We start from the raw sequence: 26614 nt of genomic DNA, 5'->3' as shown, positions 1-26614 counted from the left end.
GGCTGATTTATTTGAAACTTTTAACCAAAATATTGAATAATCAAACACAAGGGTTGGGGCTATATGTCAAATTTTGTGAATAACGAAAACGTGCAGTGAAAGCAGCATGTTTTATTTTAAATAAAGAGTGGACGGGAGACTTGAAGAGAGGAATGCTTTTGTGTGGTCCCTTCCCTAATCAAGCGTTATTTCTTCACATCCCTGTTTATCTAGTTATGTTTACTTACAGTCCTGTAAACAGATGCGGTTGGCATGTTTTGCTCCTGTGACTTCAGCCCTCACAGATTAGTGTTTGGGGGGTGGGAAACAGCTCAAGCCCTAAAGGCTTGTATGACTGAATTGGAACCCCTCCTCAGGATGGATATGGTAATATGCGAGGGTGGGTGGAGGGTCTCGGGAGGGGGGGGGTCCTTCAGTCTCTTTGACTCTTCTCCACCCACCGAGGATCCCATCTGCTGTGAGCCAGCACTCAGTGTGAAAGACAAACACCCCACCAAACGTTACACAACACAAACCCGCTTCCTCTGTTGCCACTATCCCGTTCAATCTGCACCTCGCCGGTCATTCCTGTATTTTCTTCTCACCTGCCGCCGAGAGCCGAGGAAGAAACATGCTGATCCGTTTGGGTTTGATTTTTTTGAAGGGGAAACAGGTGCTTTTGGTGGTCTTTCTCCCCCCGCCATCTCCAATCAGAGCCGTTCTGACAACAAAAGGGTTTTTTACTTACTTTAGTTCTCCATCTCCATCAGAAAGAGGGCTTGTAGTTGACATGCTAATTGGAGAAAAAAGTAATTGAAGGAATGCATCACAATGAGATACCTCTTCAGTCATGTTTCCACCGAGATAATGTTTACAATGGGCCTGGCGTAAGTGTCATTTATATCTGCTGCTTTAAACTTTTTATACGCTGAAGAATAGACACCAACTTGCTTAGATTTGTTTGCAAGTAACTCGCTTTGAGTCTGACATACAAATGGTGAAGAAGAATGTACTGCCAAAGTAAAAAGCGAGTTTTTTTTCTTTAACCTCCGAGTTGTCACAACGCTTTCCGCAGCATGACGGGATTAAAAACAGCATAGTTTCCAAATGAGCCGAGGAACTTCAAAACATCTCGCTGTGCCGAATTTAAGTGGAATAGATAACAGTAATCAGATAATAATAAAACGAAAGACAGAAACAGAATGAGGCGATTAAAAAAAACAAGGGAATGTGTGATGCGTATGGGGGGTTAGTGGCCATTTGTCTGTGTGAAGTAATGGTGGCAGAGCTCAGACCTCTGCAGGGAGGGTCAGCGTGCCCATGCTGTGTGGTGTTGAATCCTGCGGGGAAGGAGGGCAGGGAGCAGCCTGAGGCCATATGGCCATCACAACATCCCTTTATGATTTATCATCCGGTTACACTCAACCAGAATCTCAGGGCTCCGCTTCAGCGGGTCAAGTTCACATGAGGTTTCATTGATCAATCACAGTCAGTTTATGTGTGACACAAACCCAATGAAAAACAGCTAGACAATATTACCCTGCGTATGTAATACATTATAAATGTGTTCTTAAATCATTCATTTAGAGGATTTTACACAAAATGACAGTTTGCGGTGACCGTATCTGCCATTCCAAATAGACAAAAAGCTTCATTATTATGAAAAATATGTTGTATGTGCTATATTTCAAGATTATAGCTTTGTGTAAGGAGAAGTCTCATTGCAAGTTCCCTTTTAAGTTTCCAAGAAAAGTGCAGTTGCATTAAAACAAAAATAACTTGCTCTGTAGCAATGAAGCAAACCTAATTGCTGATTGGTGGAAACTAAAAGGTTGAAAACTGAAAACCAATTGGTCAGCTTAAATTAGCAAAAGTGACACAGAATTAGTAGCTGATGCTATGGAAAACATTTAGTTTGGGTTTTAAAAGGTGTTAAAAAACAGGAAATGTGTGCGTTGCAAGCTTGCAATGAAACTATAAGAATATGAGTTGGGGGTTTGGAGAGGCAGTTCAGCTGTCATATCTCTTTGATCATCAAAGTTTGATGATTATCAGGCTGAGCCAGTATTGAGTTTATGCTTTTTAAATACAATTCTTTAATGAAACGAATTATTCAACATGATCTCACGAATATTCAATTTTTCCGTGACATTCTCACGGATTGGTTACTTAACTGCTTTTTCCTATTTTTAAACCATTGTCGATTCGGTTTAGGGTTAGATTTGGTGTTTGCATTAGTATGTCACTTTAAGTATTGGTTTATACTATTTTTTCTATTTTATCTTTTCTATTTTCTAAACTTTAAACAATTGTCGCCTGGCTTTGAGGTTTGAGTTGGGTTTGAGTAAGGATGTCATTTTATGTAAATCTAACCCTAAACCGAAGCGACAATGGTAAGAAAATAGGACAAAACAGTTGAGTAACCAATCCGTGAGAATGACACAGAAAAAGCAACCCATTCTCCATCCCCAAGGCGTCAAAATCTGAAGCATGTTCAAACGCCTTCAGCGTTAGTATGAAGACGCGAAGGGTGCCCCTATGCGTCACTATATCGACGAAATGGGAACTCCGGATATAGACGAAAGGGAATCCCGGAAGGTGATGCCATCACGTTATGCGACGATTGGCAGGATCATGCCGCTTCTGGACGGTAACTACTCAATTTTTGTTCCAAATTTTTTACCATTGTCGCTTGGGGTTGGGGTTAGAACGACTTTCTGTTACATAAAATTACATCCTAACCCAAACCCAACTCTAACCCTAACCCCAAGCGACAATGGTTTAAAAATCAGAAGACAAAAAGTATAAACCAATACTTAAACTGACATCCAAACCCCAAGTCTTACCCCAACCCCAAGCAACACTGGTTTAAAAATTGGAAAAAAATTGAGTAGTTACTGTCCAGAAGTGGCATGATCCTGCCGATCGTCGCATAAAGTGATGGCATCACCTTCCGGGATTCCCTTTTCGTCTATATCCGACGCTGAGGGATTAGCATGAAAGCAACGGAGTTCCCATTTTGTCGATATAGTGACGGATAGGGGCACCCTTCACGTCTTCCTACTGACGCTGAAGGCGTTTGAACATGCTTCAGATTTTGACTCCTTGGGGATGGAGAATGTGTTGGAAAAAGACAGTCCGTGGCAGGGCCACGGAAAAATGTGCAAAAAATTCTGTGACTATCCCACAGAACTTTGTGAGATCAGGTTGAATTAGTTTACATATCTCTTTACTGCATCCATTATTCCTGCCTTATGATCAATTGTAAAAAGTCATGACATTTATTTACATTAATGCATTTGGCAGACACATTTATGCAACAGACTATACATTTTATCATGTGTGTTGCAAATCAAACATATGATACACTGTCTGTGAAATCCAGGCTAAAGTCTCATAATCTAATTATAAGATTAGGAGCATCAAAGTATGTCTTCAGTCATTGATTTTACTTTTTTTATCTTTGACATGGCCTTACTCAGTCAATATTAAAGATATCAAGCATATTTTCACAGAATGGTCTTTACATGATGTTGGATGATTGTGATTATGTTGAAAAAATGACTTTAGCGTTGCTCAATGCTATACCAGTTAAGCTATATGAACACATCATGCATTATTTTACCACATAATACTTACCTATTCATAGTTATACATGCAATTATCACCTTAATCCATGCGTGCATACTTTTTAAAGTTATATTAGGGAATAAGCAAGCATAAGAATGTATTTATCAGCTATTTTTACTTGACTTAAATACAATGCAGTGAAATGTGTATTGTTAGGCATTAGGAATGTGTTTATATGCATTTTATATCCAGGCTTTCCATGACATCAAGTTTTTTGTAGTCTTGATATCTCATAAGTGTCTACCATCCTGAGGCAACTGTCAGTCATAACCGTAGATCAGTTTTTTCACGATAAACTGCATAAACAATTCTCTAAATGATCACTTTCTCATGAGATCTCTCTTGATTCTTTTATCTGTGTGAAATCTGATCGTGCATTTCACGCTCAAATGTGGTTAGCACCTTTGCAAGGCAAATTAATACTCTGGAGGGCTCCAGACCCGCACCACTGTTAAATCTTCGCTTTATCATCAAAGAGAGCTCAATACACATCTCCCACGGCAAACACAGTGCAAGCTGATAATCACCTGCATGATTAGATTTATTTGGCATTGTGACTCACTTAAAACAGCTACGGTATGTCTTTACACAATGCACAGGAATGCAAACCTAATTACCGTTACCCAATTACTGGAGTGAGCTGTAAATAATTAAAAGCTAAAATGACAACAGTGGCTTACAGAGGTTGCTTTTCAAGTCAGTAGCAGGAAACGGAGAGCCCTCTGTAGGCCGAACGGGGAAGTACGGTCATGTTTTGGAACGTGTGACCCTTGGCTCGACACCTGAGCTCCAAATGTGAAAGAGCCTTGGCTCGGGTAAGGTGTGATTGTTGCCGCCTGGTTACTTCTCCAAATGGGCAACAGAAGAGGTGAGAATGTGGATCAGGTGGCCAAGACTGTTTAATTTACGCAGTTCAACAGATGGAGTTAGCACTGCACTGATATGTGTTTGTCTTAATTTGGCCTGATGAAAGGAGGAAACATTGACGGCTGCGGCCCAGCAATTACGCTCACAATACGCGTGATAAACTAACAGGTTTAACTGGAGGTAAACAGTTTTGATTCATTTACCATGCAGACGGCTACAAAGAACAATCCGGTGAAAAAGATGCAAATTCACTGCAATGTTTAGCCAGACAGATTACTGCTTTGTTTGAACCTGCATTGTATGTGTTAAGGGTCCTAAGTATAATTTGTCAGTGTTTGCATTAATAGTCATCATTACTATCGCAAGATAAACCCTATTTTGAAGTATACAGTAGTGGCCAAAAGTGATAACCTCAAATAACCTCAAAATACCATACACCGTTAAAAAAGTAAGTTATCTGGTTGTCTTAAAACGTAACTTAAAAATATTAGTTGAGAGTTTAAGGCAACCAGGTAACGTACTTAAAAAAACAACACTTTTTACAGTGTATGGTACGAAATGAACAAACACTAAACTTTATTGGACAAAATAATTGGCAAAAAGACAAACCACCGCATATGGAATTTATTTGAAAATACAAAAAATGCATACAAAAGCAAAAGTTCACATGTAATAAAGCATTAACAGACTACACTTTCATCTGTTATTAATATTTGTTGATCCTCTTTTGTGGTAATATTTTGTAGTCATTGTCCTGGACTGTCTTTATATACTTCACACATGTGTTGTGAGTAATGTTTTTACCAATGCTCAAATTTGAGATTTAGTTTATACTCCAAACACACGCAACATGCATACAAAATGTTAATGCATCTTTAATAAAATATTTAAATAAAGACTGAAGATGTCAAATGTTCAAACTGCTGCCACTACTGTGTTTTACAAAAACGATACACTGTAAAAAAAATTCAGTAGAAATTGCAGCTGGATTGCCGGTAACATACCGTAGATTTAAATTTATGTTATTTACTGGTAACATTTTGTTCAATGTTAAATAAACATTTAACATTTACAAGTCTTTGTCTTTACAGAGTAAAACTAAAAAAACAGCATCAAGCAAAACATTCTGGGAAACAAAATCTGAAGCAAAAAACAGAAAAAGGTTGATGATGATTTCTGGTTCCCAGAATGCTTTGCATGAGGCTGTTATTGTATTTTATTCTGTAAAGATAAAGACTTGTTAATATTTAAAATTTATTTAACTTTGAACAAACTCTTGCCAGTAAATAACAAAAATTTAAATCTACGGTAAATTACCGGCAACCCAGCTGCAATAACAAATTTCTACAGAATTTTTTTTACAGTGTACATTATCCTTTAGAAATTTTACTATATACAATTATTAATGACTATTAACACAAACATGACTAAATACACAACTACACACACAAAAAAAACATATAACGTACCTTTTCTGTTGCGGAGGTGGTACCCTTAAATGTTCATTTTTGTACTGTTAATTATGGTTATCCAACAGATTGAAAAGTTGTACATTTTGGGGTACAATGTTATACCCTAAAGACCTTTTGTGTACCTTAAGGAAAATTTTGTACCAGTTAAATTTTAGGGGTAAAAAATAGTTAATTGTAAACCTGTATACCTGTAAAGTTACAAAACAGAACTTTAGGGTACCACCTCAGCGACAAAAAAGGTACAGTTTTAAATCTTTCTTTCTGACTGTGTATAGGAATTAAAGGGACACTCCACTTTTTTTTAAAATATGCCAATTTTCCAGCTCCCCTAGAGTTAAACAATTGATTTTTATCGTTTTGGAATCCATTCAGCTGATATCCAGGTCTGGCGCTACCACTTTTAGCATAGCTTAGCACAATCCATTGAATCTGATTAGACCATTAGCATTGCGCTCATAAATAACCAAAGTGTTTTGATATTTTTCCTATTTAAAATGTGACTCTTCTGTAGTTACATCGTGTACTAAGACCGACAGAAAATAGTCCCCTGCCATTAAAAGTGGGACTATTTTCGGGCAGTGCGTAATATCACTACGCCTGCTGCAGCCATGTTACAGATTATTACGCCAGAATGAGAGTATAGTTCATAGCCATATCTGCCTAGAAAATAGAAACTTTTAATTTTCCGTCGGTCTTAGTACAATATGTAACTATAGAAGAATCAAGTTTTAAATAGGAAAAATATCAAAACTCTTTGGTTATTTTTTAGTGCGATGCTAATGGTCTAATCAGATTCAATGAATTATGCTAAGCTATGCTAAAAGTGGTACCGCCAGATCCGGAAATCTGCTGAATGGATTCCAAAAAGGTAAAAATCAAATGTTTAACTCTAGGGGAGCTAGAAAATGAGCATATTTTCAAAAAAGTGGAGTGTTCCTTAAAAAACAAACATGCAATAGTTGTTTAATATTGAAAATGTGCAATTATGTAGCAAATAGTCAAATATAGTGTTTATCAGTCATGGCACAAAATTATTTGAGCTGCGCTGTGATGGACTTTTCAGAATCAAAAACTCCAGAGTAATACGTTTTGATACTGTTAGTGATGGTTTTGTAATGGATCTGTGCATCCTATAACTGCGAGTCAAGTAGATAAATCTGTCATCAGCTCATTACTCACAAATTAAAAAGTGATTTGTAATTCTATTGGCAAGACAATAGGATTTGCATCGCGTGTTAAGCAGCTGTCTTTACGAGTGCATTTCCTCAGCGTTAGCTCACGTTCTCCTCTATGGCCCTGCCAAGCAAGAGCGAGAATCTCAGCTCTCTTCCTTTTAATCACAGAGAGAGATCGGAGCTCTCGTGTAACACGCTCCTCTAGCTGCGTAAGGACACGCAGACGTGCCAGTCACTTTAATGAGCTGCTTCTCCTTTGCGGCTGCTGCCGATGAGTGTCGGCTGATTCTCTCTTTAAACAACATTATCTAGCAGCATTTGATGTGAGCCAGCCTGTCAAACCTGAATCCCACAGCAATCTGCACCCGAGCGCCGTGCAGAATACTTATGGAAGATATCCTCTTTCTTCCTCTATCTCGCACACGCACACGTTCACCAACACGCACACACGTCTGAAACCTACAAAGCTATTTTCACACTTTCATTTGCATACAGATGAAAATTTTGGCTGACCGAAATTAGGAAGAAAAATGTGAAATTATTGTTATTTACTCATCAAGGGAGTTGCTCCAGAAATAGAACCCCCTGGAGAGGTAACAGTGGTTATCATGTGACCAACTGGTGGGGTGCTTTCATCCCCAGCAGTGCCTATTATAAACCCCCAACACACACGAACACACACCCATCCTTGCACCGGTTTGTTAAATTCGGTCTTCTGATTGGTTCTGTCACACCCGTGGTGATTGCAAAGGCAAAACATGAAGTGCAAAGCTGTTTCGCACCCTCCTTCAAACAGCTTGACTGGGAGGGCAGAGAGGGGGCACCTGTGTAGCTCCTTATTAAATTAATATGCAAATTGAGCTGTTAAATTAAATTAAGCGCACAAAGATCATGGATTGAGATATACTGCTTGATTTGCTTGACGGTGCATTATAACAAAGTCTTTGTAAATAAATAGCCGTGCTATTTTATTATGACTCGTAGCAAGGTAACTAGCTAATACAAACAGTGGAGCTTCAAACTAATTGGACATTACCAATGGACCCACAGTGTTTGATGCATTTTAAAGCTTTTTAATTGTTAAGGGAGAACGTTAGCATACAATGTAGCCCTCCAAATGAGAAGCGATCTTTATCACCGCAGGGAATCTTATCACCACGGGATTGATGGGAATCTAATTAAAGATTGGGGCCACCCACAACTAACCTAAAAAAAAAACAGTATTCAATTTATTAAGAATAAAATCAAAATACATATTGTAGACAGTTTATTGTTATTTAGATGGATCAACACTGTTTTATAGCTGTCCAGTACACTTAAGAATCTGCAGAAAGCTCATAAATCTCAACTAAAGATAATAGATATAACAGGACTTTTATTAGCCTACCGTACTATGATTATATGGCTGCTCTGGCAACGGAAGTCCAGTTAAAAAAAAACAATCATCAATCAATACAGACTGATGTATCATCGGGTCGTCAAATCACCGGAAGAAAAATGCACGACTGCATAATTCTTAACGTTCTAAATGGGGACGGGTCTTGAGGCGATATGATTGACCGTAGATGATATCATTCTTTGATTGACAGCTGCAAAGGATGAGCTAATGTTAGCGTGCTTTGCTCGTGTTCATAACAACAACAACAACAACATGATAATATCTTTCGTTTACCGTACTTAGACAAAACAAGCAACAACTAAGCCAAATTATGTTTTCGATATTTTTACCATTTTACATTACCCGAGTCCGCAGAAAAACTTGGCTGAAAAATCTTCCTGACGAAAGTGCTGGCTGCATATATAAAATTTCCGAGTAATCTGTTAGTGGTGTGTCAACTGAGGATCTCGTTGATGTAAACAATAAAAACTCCCGATGGCCTGAATTTGTTGTCCTTAGATCTACATACTGCACAGGTTCTAGTTATCTTTTATTGAGGGTTTTGGTGATTTCTCCCTTCGGAGACAGTAAAAGCGGAGTTACTCTTTGGTTAGGTTCGTCTGACGGCTAACTTCAAGTTGACTTGAGTTGATTTGAGAGCAGGTTGAGCCGCAGGAATAGACAGCCGGATGGCGTCAAGGTACCGCGAAAGCGATTCGCGAAATAATACAGAGGAGTTTGCTTTTAAATCACTCTCGCGGAACCCTGACGTCACCCAGCCGTCGGCTCCCGCGGCGCCACACCAAGGGGAACAAGCATGAAGGCTGCATCGATCAGTGGTTAGTGGGTGGAGCTAATGACTCAGTTTTGCGCAGTGCATTCTGGTTAATTGAGTCCATCAAAGATCGTTATGAAAATTCTGCTTCAACACAATATCAATCTAGTAATTGCAAATTTCTTTTTTTCCTCAGGTAAAATGCAAAATGGACATAAATTACACATGATAACAGGCTAAAATGTCTAGGGTTCAATTCCGCTTTAAGGAATCAAAAATATGTTACTGTTGATGTCAGGTTTAATTGTTGGTTGTAAATGTGTTGTTTAAATGTGATTTTAGAATATGATTTATGAAGGCTATAGTAACATCAAACTGCTTTGATGCATTGCAAACATGGCCATATGTGGACGTCGAATGGGGTGACTTCCCTAAGGGACTTTGTCTCAACTCACAAACCTATTTTTTGCCCATGCATGGTGAGGACTTTTAATAATTAGCTACTATGTTGTCTGTATCGACAATGGCAGCATATGAAAGACACATTTGATGTATTAGATTTTAGATGTTACTATCCTTGCAGAGACATTTGGTCTCCAAAATATACAGTAGGCAAAATCTGATACACACATTTTTGTTAGATTCCCAAACCTAACAAGTACAAACCCATTCTCATGAATTTTGTATAAAGAGCATGCCATTGAAAAGTCGTGCAATATATACGTCAAGTCCAATTTAAATTTTCACTTAATACCATGCATCTTTTTGTGTCATTTTATGTATTGGTTTCTATGTTTTTACTTATTTTGCTTGGAATTGGGGTTGGAAGAACTTTTGTTACATTGCAGACATCCTAACCCAATCTCCAAATCTAACTCCAAGCGAGCATGGCTTAAAAATAAAGAAAAAGTTGAGAAATACATAAAATGACACGAAAAGATGCGTGGTATTAAGTGAACGGCAAGGACTGTCCAATCATATGCATGCAAAATTGCGTATATATTACATGACTTTTTAAACAGTGTGCTGCTATTTATACGCATTTGATGAGAATGGGTAGCAAGTAAACACTTTTCTCTCTTTTACTGAAACAGGTGTGTGTTTTAATTACATCTAGTTCAAGTATTCACCGTCTGTTAAAGACAGAAAGTGAATGTTTAATCCATAGGTTTTAAATTTCAAGATTGTAAAGTTGACTTGAGTCCAAAAGGGAATGAAAGGTTGTTTCTTCTCTTGAAACATTCTCAGATTACAAATCCAATATGAACTCCCGAGGTTAGATAGAGTAGGAAATTCAAAGAGATCATAAAGTCCATCATATAAGAACATTTTATTCTAACAGTTTTATTACATATGCAGACACTTTTATCCAAACCTTTAAAGCTGGATATTGTTTATCAACGTGCATTCCTTTAGATTTAAACCCATGACCTTTTCAACACCCTGTTTTACAAACCAAACATTCACTGTTAAAGTTGCAGTGTTTTTTTTTCTTCTTCAAACCCCCTCCCTTTCTTTGAACTTAATGAATTTAATTGTTTATCACTACTGATTAAATTTTCCATTGCTAAACCTGTATGCATTACTCGAAATAACTCTTATTCATTTTTCACACATACATTCACAAATACACAGAAGATATCAGATTGGATTTGCATGGGCAGTGAATACTGTAGGCTATGTATGTTTGCTTGTCTTATTTGTTTTTGTTTTGTTTTAACCCTAAATTAATTTTTTTTAAGGATAATTCCGGTATTTAACACTTTGAGTCTCATTTCTGGTTTGTTTTGGATGAACTACAGTGATGGACACAGAACTTTTGACAATGGGTCGTGTCTTGAGTTTTTGACTCGTTTAGAAGCGTCTCTTGACTGCTTCAGAATGGAAGTCAATGGCCATGCACAAACATGTCATTAAAACAACACTTAACGTTCATTTTCAAAACTGTGCTACTCACCGAGTGGTTTGTGGTGTTTGTTGATGATTAAAAACAAGTTGTGTAGCGAAATACAGTTTCTGTCGTGTTTTATTTGGCATTTCGTAAAATTCCATTGACTTCTCTTGGAAGACTCATTGCTCGCTGATATATCACTCCGCCGACCGGGAAACAGAAAAAGGTCTATTTACATGTGGTTGTAGTTTTTTCGCTCGGTTTCTCTCAGAAGAAATTTTTCCCATATTTGTAGGGCTGGACCAGAATATTCAAATATTCGTTCCGTGGGTTGACATTCGATTTTCAGTTTTGAGATTTGAATATATATATATAAATATTTTACAGCGTTAATGCCGAGCTTTTGCCAAGCAGGAAGTGCGCTTCTTGCTCCCGCTATATAGGTGGCGCAGAGAGACCAACATCCATAGCCAACAGCCACCAAACGACACCAGTGGAAGAGATCTCCTCGAACGGAAAGCGCGCTTCCTGCTTTCACGCTAATAGTGTTGTAAATAACGTTCGGTTTCTTGCAAAAACTGATTGATTTGCTTCACAAGACGTCAATATGTCACACGGAGTTATGGGGGATTACTGTTGTATTGGATATATATGCTTTAGCTCTTAAAGCGTGCGGATCTGTTGACTTGCATGATGGAGCACTGGGGTTTCTGCAAAATATCTTCTTTATTGTTCTGCTGATGAAAAAAAAACCTATTGGATGGTGTAAGTGTTATAAATAAACTTGATTTTGAAAGTATGCTACCGTTTTATTACAGTTTGTTGGACTACGTTCATTCATGCTTCAGACTCAAATTTAGAGTGGAAGTATATACGCGGTTGTGAGGTATCTGAAAAAATAGTTCCACTATAGCAAATAACACGGATTGAAATCATACATTGTGCCAATATATTTGTTTTAATCTTCAACGAACACCACGAACCACTCAGTGAGTAGTACAGTTTTGAAAATGAACGTTAAGTGTTGTTTTAATGACATGTTTGTGCATGGTCATTGACTTCCATTCTGAAGCAGTCAAGAGACGCTTCTAAATGAGTCGAAAAGTCAAGACACGACCCATTGTCAAAATTTCTGTGTCCATCACTGTAGTTCATCCAAAACAAACCAGAAATGAGACTCAAACTGTTAAATACCGGAATTATCCTTTAAGTGCAATAATCTTAAAATTATCAGTACAGAAGTCACATCGAATACCCATAAGCCTTTGCGCCTATCTACGCTTTATTTTCAAAGAATAACAACTGCATGTACAAACAGTTTTGAATAAAATTTCTTCGAGTTGCATTTTTTCACTTCAATTAAAATCATAACATAGCATTTAGCATAGTTTAGTTTCTTCTTTATTTTTTTGTTTTCAGTTTATGGGTAAATCCTAATTCACATATTTGTACTCACATAGCATCTACCTTATAGACGGTTTCATGGGACGCACTTGCGGTGAGGCGATTACACGTGTAGTTGGAACTTTACTTGCGGTTGCTGTTTGTTTAATAGTCTGACTAGTTGCTAAACTAAAACCCTTGAACAAATACCTCGTCAAAAATAACAAATGTTTTGGTTTCCTATGTGGGAATGTTGGTTTCCTATGTGTTGTTTATTTTGCTTGTTATATAAATAAACGACTTTAAAAGGACTTTGTTGTTATTTATTCTTAGCAGAGTTTACCGGAAGTTCTGTGTTGACCATGAAAGCTGTTTGTTTATGTTGTTTCTGCTGAAACTGTCTATAGGTGATAGTAAAGTAAATTCCATTGTTTAATAGTGGGATCAGATCCTAAAAGTTTGACTTCCCACATGTTGTTAACAGGTTAAAGTAATTATTACCCGTATTTAGGATTATATTTCGTCATCAATGTAATTTTTCTACATCTGGTAAACTGAAAAGATAACTTTTAGAGAATTTTTCCCACCTGATCCTCAGAGCAGCAAGGCAAGCTGAGTTTTTTTCACCAGAGGAAGAATATGTGTGGACACATCTATTTGGCAATATAGTTTTTTTGCTGTTTTTGTAGTATTTAAATGATTAGTTAGAGAGTATATATATGCAAAGACATTGAAAGTTAAAGCTTCAGTTTTACACAGTGAATAAATGCACATCTGGATATTATTACTAAATAATATTACAGCCAGAGGCGTCTTTACAATGGGAACAGTGGGCACATATCCCCACCCCTTTTGCATGGTTTTACTTTACTTACCATTTTACTTTTTTTATATGTTAAAAATGGAAAATATCTCTTGCCATGGATAAACTGTATGCAATACAGTGAAGTTTTCATTGCAATAGTATTTTTAACCTGTATGCTGTGTGTTTGCTGTTTTTATCATCAGTGTTTGATTCTGCTGTTATTTCCTGCACAATTTCTGTGATATCACAAAATACAAAGCGTACAAATTTAGTCTTGTAGTAGGCGCATGACTTGTGTATAATATTTGTGTTTTCCAAGAATCAAACTTCAACCTTGGTGTTGCAGCGTGCTCTACCTGTTGAGCTTCAAGAGCATGTCTATGCATGCTTTCATATATTATTAAAAAAGGATTTGCGTCAGTTCATCCAAATGCCTTCTGAGCAATGAAAACCAATCTTACTACAACACATTCTTACACAGAAAGGCTGTTTATCTCTCTATCGCTCCATCTATTTCTCTTCTTGGCAATCTCTTCACCTACTTCTGCCAGAGCAGCTGCCTTCCTTTCCTAACACCTCAAATCAACCAGCCAGTGCATGTATACACACACGTACACACACATACACGGCTTGGTAGATGTGGTCCGGAGAGGGATGTAAAACTCAAAGTGGTGAATGGTGATGAATGTGCCAGGTTTGGACAGAAACAAAACTCTGTGATCATGGATGAAGGAGTGAAGCATGTTAAAAGCTCTCTGTGAATTATGCCTGAGTTGGATCTCTGAATCTGTTTCACTTTATCTCCACTCTTCGTACTCCTACTCAACCATTATCTCCTTTGGGCCATCACTAGGTTCATACTTCATTCTGTGCACTGTGTAAATATTTAGTTAGGCCTAAATGCTGCTGCTGTGAACTAAATGAACTAAAAAGTGAACTAAACCTGAACTAAAACAATATTGCCTTTAGTGTAGTCAGATACTTTTTTGTTAGTAACTTATGACCTAGACCCTGCCTGTGAAAACCATTTGGTTTGTGATTTACTGTTTCCTACATGATGTAAAGACAATTCTGTAAAAATATAACCTTGTTGATATTGTTAATATTGACTCAGTAATGTGATGTCAAAATTGAAATTCAAATAAAATCCACTTTGATGCTCCTAATCTCATAATTACATTATGATATCACAGACAGGGTCACATGTCTCAATGCACTTTGAATGGGTGTAACTGCTTCAAATGAAGAGTAGTGTTTAGTTTTCAGTTTCAGAGTTTCCCAGCATTGGCCCATATAAGGTACTGTATATAAGGTATTGTATAAAATGGGAGAGATGGAGATATTAAGGTAATGTCTGTTGACTTAGCCTGCCAGTTCCCAAGTCTAAAAGCATTTTAGCAAAGCATTGCTGTTTTCTTCTTCAGTACCAAAACTGAATGTGTATTTATAAAGGGACATATCATGAAAAAGTGACTTTTTCCATGTTTAAGTGCTTTAATTGGGTCTCCAGTGCTTCTATCATCCTAGAAAATGTGATAAAGATCAACTCAGTAACTTAGTTTTGGTAAACCATTCTCTGCATTTTGTTCATTCTCCCCTGTGATGTCAGAAGGGGGTCTTATTTATAATTATACTGTACATTTATAATAATACTTAATCCCCTTAATCTGCACTATCCAACCACGGCACTGCCATGTAGTGCAGAGATCAGATCATTTGAATTTTAAAGGACACACCCAAAAACGGCACATTTTTGCTCACACCTACAATGTGGTTTAGGTCATTTTATGGTTGCAACCCGCCACCGCTCTGGTGATGCACTGCAAAAAATAATGTGTTAATTTTTTACACATTGTGTGTGTCATGCCATTTAAGTGATTATTTAATGTTAAAATAAATGAAAGGGCCAACACAAGTTGTGGTAAAAACAGTGATGGGAGTAACGGGTTACAAAGTAATTCCGTTACTGTAATTCCACTACTTTTAGCGGTAATGAACATGTAACAAAGTATTTTTTTTGTAAATCAAGTAACGCAGTTATAATTACTGAAATTTAAATAAGTTGGTTACTCGTGGTACTCTATTTTGTGATAAATGAACACTTGCAGACAAGACATTTCTGATCTAACGTCGCAGGACCGTGGTAGGCGGCACAATGAATAATAACACAGAAGGTGTGTTAGTACAGAGACAACACATTAAATGTTGTAACACACCTTCTGTGTCAGATGTAAGTGGACAAACGACGAGATGAGATACATTTTAAATTTAATTTACCAAAGAAATATAACGGCTATTTTAGCAAAAATCTAAGAAATGCCATAATTTATCAGGAACTCGCGAAGAAAATGTCCAACAATGGTTATGACAAGACGTGGGACGTCCTCTGGTGTAAATGGAAGGCACTCAAACAGCGATACATGTTTCAAAAAAGAGAGTATCTCGCAGCGGTGCCGGAGGGAAAATAAAAGTAAATTCGACCTTGATGAGATGGATCAGATCCTCGGCCAAAGACCCCTCGTAGATTTCTTGGCTTCCAATATTAACAGCTCATGTAAGATCATGTTATCATTCTCATTTACTTTGAGGAACGCGTTAAGCATTGATCTGGACTATCATTTCACGTTAATGCCTCCGTTCGTTGGGCATTTACGTGCATCTGCATCATCATAGCAATTTGTTGATAGCGTCATTTTCTTCTTATTATAGTTTGATATGTCGCTATCAGCTCAGCTGGCACATAAGCACTAATATATTATAACTTGTAAAATTGCGCCATCTATTTTGTCTAGCAAAACTTTGTTCGCAAATGTTTGCTTAAATGTGGTGCGATTCAGTACGAAAATGAATGGAAACACCTTCAAATATTCAATATACCAATTTGATCGCAAACCAGCATGTGACGTCATTACGCACAGGTTTTTATTCGCTTTAAAGCCGTTGGATGGAAACACACTTTCACCAGCTTTATTTGCATGAGTTTTTTTACCGAACTTCAGATAATTCGATTGACAAGTGGATGGAAACTTAGCTACTGACAGGATAAAGCCTAGATACATATGCAAACATACATACGCTCTAAAAATGCTGGGTTATTTTCAATCCAGCGTTGGATAAAAAAGACCCATTGTTGGGTCAAATATAAACCTTTTTCTGGGTTAATTTAACCCAACAGCTGGGCTTGTCCCTTTTTGACCCAATATTGGGTTAAAATTACCCAGCCTTTTTTAGAGAGCTCTCAGTGGTTGTGGTGATGATAGTGATTGAGATGAGGGAAAGACATCTAGAGAGAGACTCTCCTCTGCTCCTAAATAATTGTGTTTCTAATCTCTTTCAACTGGAACCAATTTAAACTAATAATCCTGTTAGGATCAGGCAAACACACACGCGCATGCACGCACATACACACAGTCCTGTGACTCCAACCCTCCTGCAAGGGTGCATGGTGAGGTTTTTACAAAGATGTCTGATTAGAAAGACAATAAATGGAAAATATAAAGTAGAGTGGTTTCTAGACTACAACAGTTGGTCATATCTATAAATAATTATTTTCCAGACATGCTTTAAAATATTTTTATATTTTACTCACTTTTATTCCAAACCTGTTTTGTTTGCAGTCTTTTTGTGACAAAATTACGTACCTATTAGGCACGTAATTTTTAGATATTTTTTGTGATACTGTCACGAATTTCCCCATTTTTCGTGATCGTATCACGAATTTCTGTTTATGTGTCATTGTCACGTATTGGTTACTCAACTGTTTTTCCTATTTTCTTACCATTTTCGCTTCGGTTTAGGGTCAGATTTACATAAAATGACATCCTTACCCAAACCCAACTCTAACCCTAACGCTAGGCGACAATGGTTTAAAATTTTGAAAAAAAGTCTTAATTTTTTATAAACCAATACTTAAAGCAACATCCTAACGCAAACACCAAATCTAACCCTAAACCGAAGCGAAAATGGTTTGAAAATAGGAAAAAGCAGTTGAGTAACCAATACGTGACAATAATACGTAAACAGAAATTTGTGATACGATCATGAAAAAACTTGGAAATTCGTGACAGTATCATGAAAAAGAATAAAAAATGATGTGCCTATAGGTACGTAATTTTGTGAGACTGGGTAGCAAGTCCATACAGCTGATAATGCAGCAACAATTTTATTTGTAAAGGGTCTCAAGAGAAATTTTGTGAGGTATAAATCTGCCAGTTCCCATTTACCCTCGCTTTCATGTCCAGAGGTGTTTATGTCCAAAAAAGGATTTGGGTATAAATTAAACTTTGACCCAGAGGAGCTCACCCTGACCCTGACATCATGACATTAGCCCATAAAACCACAACATACCGTATTAAGAGTTGTTTTTCACTAATGTTGTACTGCACAACAGACAAACTCACTGCTTGAATCTTCATGTCGGAATGATTATCTATCTGCAAAAGAAACAACAAGGCACTTTAATAAATGACAAGCAAATCATTTTCATGGAAACTAGATGAAAATGTAGATGCATGTATGACAGAATAAAAATGATTGACACATACTGTATTTTGGTTTTAACGGCATGTGACTGACAGTAGATGGACTGTTTGTCTGGCCCACATCACTTAGTTTTAAAGATGTTCCTGCCCATCCTCTTTCCCTAATAAACGGAAAACATTCAGCCAACCAAATAAAATGGGCCAGGATTTAAACTATAAATATATGTTTACTGTATTTGACTGTAATTAACAGCAAGAGGTATTTGTAGTCATCTTACAGATTTATGCATTTAACCAAAGCAACTTACAGTGAATTACAAGCTATATATTTTGTGTTCCCTGGGATCGAACCAATGACCTTTAATGCTGCTAATGTAGTGCTCAAGCTACAGGAACACTATTGTGCGTATTATTTCTTGTAGTTGTATTTTAATGAAAATAATGTGGGAATATATTTGTTGTTTTGAAAATTTGAAAATATGGTGTTTTGAATGCAGGTCTCATAAGATGCTGGTGTGCTGGTGCCCCCACCAGGCACGCTCCAGCTTAAGCAGAAAGTCTTTCTGGGTCAACCTGCTTTACCAAAGACCATGCATGCAAGATTCATCAGTTAAGTTGGCTGTGCTGATCCACAAGCACCAAATTAGGACTAACTAGCATAAGCATGGACAAACATGAAAGTTTAAGATAATCTTTGCAGCAGGGATCATTGGGGATCCAGGGAAAGATACTTGAAGAGAATTTTGAATCATAAGCAGCAGTGTCTCCATGCTACTAGTGAGAGCTGGAAGCAAAGCAGACCTGCAAAGTTAAAGCCAGTAAAACAGAAACTTACACATCTTTAAAATTGTAGCTATTACCAAAGATATCGGATATAACAAGATTGAGCACTGCTATTACTATGACTAGACGGCTGTGTCTGAAAGCTCTAAAATGCCTCCTTCGTCCGTGCACATCTGAATTAAATGTTTGCTTTACATACGGTCCCCTGAGATACCTTCATCAGGTTGATTTTTGTATCATTTTTCATGTTTTAGATGTTATTTGTCAATAGTGGTTGCATGGTAGTATGTAACGCAGAAGATTTAATTTAGCTTTAGCTCACTAACTGTACTGGGTGGGAGCTATTTAATGGCGGGTATGTTTCATTGCAGCATTCCCTGGAGCTTAAAATTGTATGTGTGAAAGGAATAGCCCATGAGATTTCTCAGACAACTGACCAGACTCAGACCTTTAGCCACTGTAGGCCACCCACAAAGTCCTAATCTAATGAAAGAATGGTCACATATCAAGGGAATGCAGCATTGCATGGGACTCAGACCTCTGTTGCCACGGGTGGCAAACAATTACAAGTGCCGGATGTTGACTGGCAAGATCTTATCTCAAAGTGCACAGCACAATTTCCTAAAAATGCCCTAACTTTTGAAGTCATGGGACATCAACTAGTTCATACAAATAAGGTAGAAATGTGGTGGGTGAACAGCACTTCACAGCATGGTGCGTATGACACAGAGGACGGGATTGCAGTAAATCTCTCTTGTGTGTGTGTGTGTTTATATATTCATGCATTTGTCATTGCAGTCAAAATGTTGAGAATGAAGCTTAAGTATTTCAGCGTCGGTCCTCTGATCAGCGCACATGAGATGCTCAGTGCCGTTGCTCAGTTTCGTATTCTTGTCTACAGATCCCACAACAAAGAAGAATAACATTGCACCTCCCCCATGCTGTGATACTCTACTTAAACCTGTGGGAGAAAGAAAGGGAAAGAATAACGGAGAGAGAAAGATAGTACAACTGTTGGTTTGAGACTAACTGTTACTGTGAAGTGCTGCCAAATGCAGAAGAGTGGGGAGAGATTAAATGATCTGGCTATATTGAACTTAATCTAAAGTGAAGCCTTATCTACCAAATGCGAGTTATAATCTGATTGGCTGGCTATACACAAATAATTGGTGCTTATTTCCATTGTTTTGTTCAATCACAACAATTTTTGTATGGTAACTTTATATATTTTTTTTTTTGTAAAAAGCTGGCATGTAGCTGCACACCTCTTTGTGGTGATTTGTGGTAATAGTAGGGGAGAACCGGGGCAAAAGTAACGCGGGACGAAAGTAACAAAGTGATTTTCTTCGAGCCCTGATAACATTTGCTTCCCAAACTATAGTCCCTTTCACACATACAGTCTTTACTGGTAATTTACTGGTAAATTGCAGTTAACAGATTATGTGTGAACAGAACCTTTCCGGTAAATCAGTGCTCCCAATTTACCAGTAAGACAGGTTGTAAGATTACCAGTAATTTACCGGTAAGCGCTGTGTGTGAACGAAAATTATAGGATTACCGGCATTTAGAACGGACGACGTCAGACCGTGCTGACAGCTTCGGGCCAATCATAGCGTTTTAATACAGATGACACGTTTACCCCCGCACTGTTTACTGACGTTTCCACACACATGCTGCTTGAAAGTTGAGCACACCTGAAGTTTACGTCCACATTTCTTCACCAAAGTTGTTTAAAACAGCTTACCGCCGAATTGCCGACGTCCTTAGCACGCCCTCTGTGAAGCCTAAAGTGCAAACAGTACTGTTGTTAAAAACGCATTTTCGGTTTGACGTCGTCTCATTCAATGTTGTTTGGTCATGAGCAACTTCGCGACTGTTTACCACAGACGTGAAAACAACAAAATACGGACTGTGGATATGAACGATGTGGATTGTTTACAAATACAACACTGAGCTCGCCGCGTGCTACAGGTACTTCCGCTTTCTCAACGAATTTACCGGTATTTTGATACTGATGTGTGAATGATGTCTTACTGGTAAAATAACGTAACGCCACTGCGTGTGTGAACAGCACATTTTTGTATTTACTGGTAAATTCATTCTGGTAAATTCATGGTAATTTACCAGAATTACTGTGTGAAAGAGGCTTATGACAGCATCTTAGGCACACAACCCCTGACAAAGCTGACACATACCGCATTATTTACTCACCGTTTTGCGCGTATAGATCCAGAAAGGTGTTTTCAACCATGATAAGTACAGTAAATTCCTAAAGCAGTCATTTTGTTCTTATAACGCGTTGTGTTTCTGGTTTCATGTGTTAAAGTACTGATCAATCTACAGGTTATTTAGTGACCTAACACATCCTGAAGTTTGACCTCTCTGAGTTTTTTTAAAATAAAAGTAAATCGGGTTTAAATGTTACTAAAAACACTTGTTACTTTTGTCCTGCTGCTAATAGTGTTGTATATGTTGAAAACTGATATTATTCTAATTTGATTTAATTTAATTTTCATAATGTTCAAACTGTTGAAAATTTTTTTTATTCTCAACTATTTAAGTTTGTACTGTTGCTTTTGAAACATTTGATAACACTGAAATTTAAAATGAAAATCTAATTTCATTATTTTTTACAAAATATGTTTGCGTTTACATATTAACGAGGTCATAGTCATGTATATTTACTAAAAACAAGTGTAACACAAAAATCTATCTTGTTTTGTTGTGTTACTTTTTACCCACATATGTGTTACTTTCGTCCCTGCAGTCAGGGTCAAAAGTAACAATTCACTCCTCTTTTTTAAAGTGAAATTATACTGTCGTTTTACGTTTTTACAAAATTCCACCTGGTATTGATTGACCACACTTGTGAGTTGTTGACCACAGCAAAAACATATCTCTGTCTATAACATTATCTTTTAAAAATTATGTTTTTCTGAAAAATTGTATTTTCGCCCCCGCTCTCCCCTATTGCACATCCCCTTAGCTGTGCACTGCTTCGCGGGGTTTATTGCGTTTATAAAACGGTTACTTTGTATGCATAACGTTAGTGGGATTTTATAAAATAAAACACAAATAAGTTGTAATTATATTACAAATATTACTCTTCCGCCAAACAAAGTAGTTCCTCAGAATCAAGTGTGGCTGAAACAGAGCGCAGTTCCCAACCAACAGAGATGCAGCAAAGACACAATGAAAATATGATTTAAGACGGTGGTGTTTATTTTATATATCAACATTCATCTAATTTATACATTAACATTTATATTGTGCAACTGTTGAAGTGATGATCAAATATGCTTGGAAGCATGCTGAACTCTTTCCCCGTCAGTTTTTTTTTTTTAAGTTGCCACCCAGTTTTAGTTTAATGCCTTGCAGAAAAATGATCTTCTTTAAATAAACATAAAATGTCAAATGAAAGATCAGACCATCCGCTTTCAAACAAAAACAAACAAAAAAAGTTTCATCCTACCTTCATTTGTTCTCTTATCACCTCTCAAATTTTTTAGCTAAAAGCGGAGATAATTCCATTTTTTGTAAAGAACTTTTGTAAGAGATCAGATGCAGAGCCATCAAAACTTCAACGCTGTGTTTTTGTTGTTGAGTGAATGCGTCAGTGCTTAAGTTGGGTAAGATCGCCACCCAGTGGATAATAGCGGACGTATGAACTTGAGTTAGAAACTCCTCAGACAACATTTTCTCTTTATCGACGAGATGACTCAACAATATTTATTGACATTTATCTGGATATCGCCATTAATTGTGCAATTGTAAACAAATTAAAAATATGATTAAAGACTGTGGTGTTTATTTTCATAAATCAGTACGCAGCAACAGTGGCGCAGTGATACTTATGTAATGTGGTCTGAACCATGAGGTTACCGATGTATTTTATCACGGCTTAGAACGTGTTTCAACCAATCAGAATGAAGAACCAGAACTGCCTGTTTTATAATATGTATTTTAATAACATTTATGACATATATTTACAAATTATTAAACCAAATTGCGTGTTTGTGACATTTGAACGTCTTAAAACCGAAAGTAAATAGGTTTTCCTCACAAAAGGACTGCGTTTGTTAAAAATTAGCCAATAAAATATTTCAAATCAATATTTAATTACCTTTCTTATGGGGTAAATAGTAGGGGTGTCAACAATAATCGATTCAGCAATGCATCGCAATGCGCGCATGCACGATTCAGCATCGATGCAGCAAAGTGCCATAATCGATTATATCACTGTTTATTTTCTGGTTTCGAGTGGACAATAAAGTTGTGAAGTTGTAATTACTTCCGGGGGCATAACAACAACAATCAAGATGGCTGAGAGAGATGACCATGATAGACGGGTAAATAAAAACGCACACTTTTCCACAGAAAGTGGACATATGGGCACATTTCGGATTCTACGAAGTTAATGGGAAACTAGACAAGACTTGCGCTGTGTGTAAATTCTCATCTCAGGTATATAATTGTCATTGTCTTAAAGCTGCTAAGCTTCGGTATCGTTGAGAATAGTTGTACTTGACTGATTAAAATTTTGCCTTGTTTGGTACAGTAGAATTCTGATGCATCGCAATGCATCATAGAATCGAATTGAATTGAATCGTTACCTGGTGAATCGTAATTGAATTGAATTGTGAGGGCAGTGCCAATGCACACCCCTAGTAAATAGCCGCGTATTAAGCGGGATAATGTACAGGTTGTTATATTGTGAAATAAGCCCTTTAAGTGAACACTGTCGGGGATTATTTTTGTGATAAAAACCTTATTATTTGAATTGTGGGAATATATTTGTTTAAGTTAAATAATATTAACAACTTTATTTTTAGTAGTGTACTCTAAATCATGGGTCTTCAACAGGGGATTGTGGTGGTATTACTGGGGTCCTCCAAATATTATTTGAATTCAATTTTTTTGGGGGGGGGGTGAAATAAGGCATTAAACAAAAATTCAGTAAGTAAGGAATAATTGACGACGGGCCATTGAATTATAAGAAAATAATGCACACCAAGGTGGTAATGTGGCACGACACAAAACGGAGTGCCGTTACACCGCATGTGTGCATTATTTTCGAATAATTCAAAGGACCAGAGTCAATTATTCCGCTTATACCACGGTTACCACAAACATTGCTCTGGTGTCTATTTTTAAGACATTTGACAAGTTAGGTGTGCGGTTTACAGAAAAATAATCAACACCCATAGAACATTTCTCAGCCAATCAGAATGCAGCATTCAACAGACCCGTGGTATCATAGGCTAATAACACAAATAATAAAAAACTTGATTGAAATGGAGGTTTCCATATACAGTGGCAACTGGTGACTTCTTTTTTCGTGGGTGCTCGATGCGAAGTTCGTCACAACATGTATGTAGCCCGTCATGTCTGTGGTTCGTAATTTCAAAATATGTATTCTGCGGATCGAGAGATCCTGTGTGCATCACTTGTCTTGTCAAAATAAAGGCCTGATGCAGATGCGTCTAAAAGGTTTATGATAAAAGAGACGCTGGCGTTTGCCAGATACTCGTATAATCTCATGTGTAAATGTGTAAGTTTAATGTTAAAGGAGTGTCTTGCATGTGTTTTGTGAACGTGGGCGTCTCTTTTATCATAAACGGTTTTGATGCGTGTGCAGCAGGCACTTATTTTGACAAAATACGTGATGCACATGGTTCACATGACAGAACAAACACATATTTTGAAAACACAAGAAACACACGACACACTTATTTTGAATTAGCGCACCTCGGATGAGCAGTCACGAGCCGCCACTGCCCATATATAATAAAAAACGTTACTAAAATAAAGGTTCCCTAAAATGTAGTCATTTAAAATGTACTGTATTTTAAATGAAAATATTAAAGTATGTTAACAGTATGTATCTATGTATACAAAAAGATGATTTTATATATTTGTAATGAATGTAACCATCACAAAAAATGTAAGTCCAGTTTTAATTTGATACATGTACTGGTGGGTCCTTGGTCCTCCTCTCTATCCACTAAGGGGTCCTTGAACTGAAAAAGGTTGAAGACCTCTGCTAAATGATACTATAGTGTCCAAATCTTCTCAAAAAGCATCAGCATGCAGTTGATCAGCTGTTCTGAAGGACTTTTATACCTCTGAGCAAAGAAGGAAGGAAAACTTTGGAGCCTTTAATCCTTTTCCTAACACTGTGATTCATCTTGTCCACAGAGGCTGAGTTATTAAATTCCAGGCTCAGGGAATAGATCAGTGACTATCACAGAATAGTCATAAAGCCAAACAAAAGGATTTAAGGTTATAATATAATTCATGCCACCCCCTATGATCAACAAAGCCCTGCCCTTTTCCTCATTACCTAAAGTTCTGCCTGTTTGTGTTTTCAGAAAATTCATGGGATAGAAAGGGTGCTGAAAAAGCAACTCTGATAGAAAGCAGCGGTCCTGTTAATTAGCTGAAAGTAAGAGCCCGTGCAGACCACTGCGGCGAGTGCAGGTCGGGTGATTGCACACGCTCGGGTGGCTTCCATCCAAAATGAGGCCTTGGATTTAAATGTAGCACAGGCATGACCCCCCTCTCCTCATGGGCTGTAAGCATTCCAAGACGGTGAGGAGACCATGTACCCCGTGAGGCTTTCTGCCCCTGGATGTTCTCCAGAACTACTGAGGTGCTTATGGGCCGGATCTCTCTCTTTCTCCGTCTCTCGCGTCTTCAGAAATGTTTTGGATATGTTCTGTTTTGACTCTGTCCTGACATTACACCGATACGCACAAAACACCTGGAAAAAAGCAGTGCAAAGCCCATCCCGAACTGTTTAGGTGCCAGGCCTCTATGTATTTTCATATTATGTGTACTGTATGTGGTGGGAGTGTTGTCCTCTGAGGCTGTTCCCATTATGATTCATTTTTTGCAGAACAAAGGCACATGGAATAAATTGCAACCTTTCCTGTTTCCATGTTGTAATGAATGAGATGCTTGTTTGAGGGAATAAAGATCCACATTCTTCGCCGGTGAGCCGCAATCACAGTTTTTTAGTGTATACAGTAAGGTGAAATGTCTGTGAGCTCATTAAAAAGAAGATTTTTTTAGAATGAAATATGGAAATTATTTGGAAGAACATAAAATATAAACTGCTTTTTTACTAGGTTTACCAGAGATTACACGGACACATGGTAGTAATTACATAAGCATGCCAAGAAAGAGAAAATGACATAGATGATCGAGAGAAAATAAGGATGGAGAGCATGACAAAAGCAGAAATTGAGTGACTGCTTTCAGATTAATAGCAAAAAATGCACTGTGATTCTGACATAGGAGAGAGAGAGAGAGAGAGAGAGAGAGATATGCTTGATGTTTGGCAGTCTGGTATACAGACCCACTCAGCTGTGATAATGAGCTCTCATTAATATCTACCTTTTCCCTGCTGTCCTGCTCTCATTATCATAATTAGGCTTGCACTTATTTCTCTCCACTACAGTTGACTTCTTCTCTCACTTCTCTCTGTCTGTCTGTAATGATGGTTCATTATAGTGAGAAATACAGGCCACAGTGTCTGATGAGACCTCTGCTGTATGGAACAAGCTGCTGTCATTTAGTCATGGTGTGTCTCTGTGTCACTTTCTCTTTAATGCACACACACAAGCACAAAACTGAGAAGGCGAATCAATTTAAAGATGTTGGCCAGATTATCACCAGGACTTTACAAGAAAGCACATAGGAAGCGAAAATTGACATTTTTTTAGTGTGTTAGTGTGAAAAACATTTTAAGTTGTTATTTGCTGCTTCTATCATATCTCTATAAAAGAGTTAAAATACAGGGTCGTTGTATACATCTATGGTGCTTTTTGGACATTTTTAACTGTTTTAGTTTCCATTACAATAAAAAGCATTCAAAAGTCACAATCTACATTTGTGTTTCAACATGACTTTAACACAATTCACATAGCACTTGGTCCCACAAAATGTTCGTAAAATTGTTAGAGAGGTTGCTGTGTGAACAACACAAACGCG

At 37.4% G+C, this 26614-nt stretch overlaps 1 long non-coding RNA gene across 1 annotated transcript in view; it reads left to right on the top strand.

The window, feature by feature from the left end:
- Nucleotides 1-25618, top strand: part of LOC141350249 (uncharacterized) — a 144732-nt gene extending 119114 nt beyond the window's left edge. Inside the window, exons 4-5 of the long non-coding RNA XR_012358298.1 lie at nt 24818-24901; nt 24991-25618. This is a non-coding gene — a long non-coding RNA (uncharacterized lncRNA). The remainder of the gene's footprint in view (nt 1-24817; nt 24902-24990) is intronic.
- Nucleotides 25619-26614: the final 996 nt, after the last annotated feature.

The sequence above is a fragment of the Misgurnus anguillicaudatus genome, chromosome 17, assembly GCF_027580225.2.
Source record: "Misgurnus anguillicaudatus chromosome 17, ASM2758022v2, whole genome shotgun sequence".
Lineage (NCBI taxonomy): Eukaryota > Metazoa > Chordata > Actinopteri > Cypriniformes > Cobitidae > Misgurnus > Misgurnus anguillicaudatus.
Note: the sequence above shows the minus strand (reverse complement) of the source record. Positions and strands in the feature narration are given on the sequence as shown.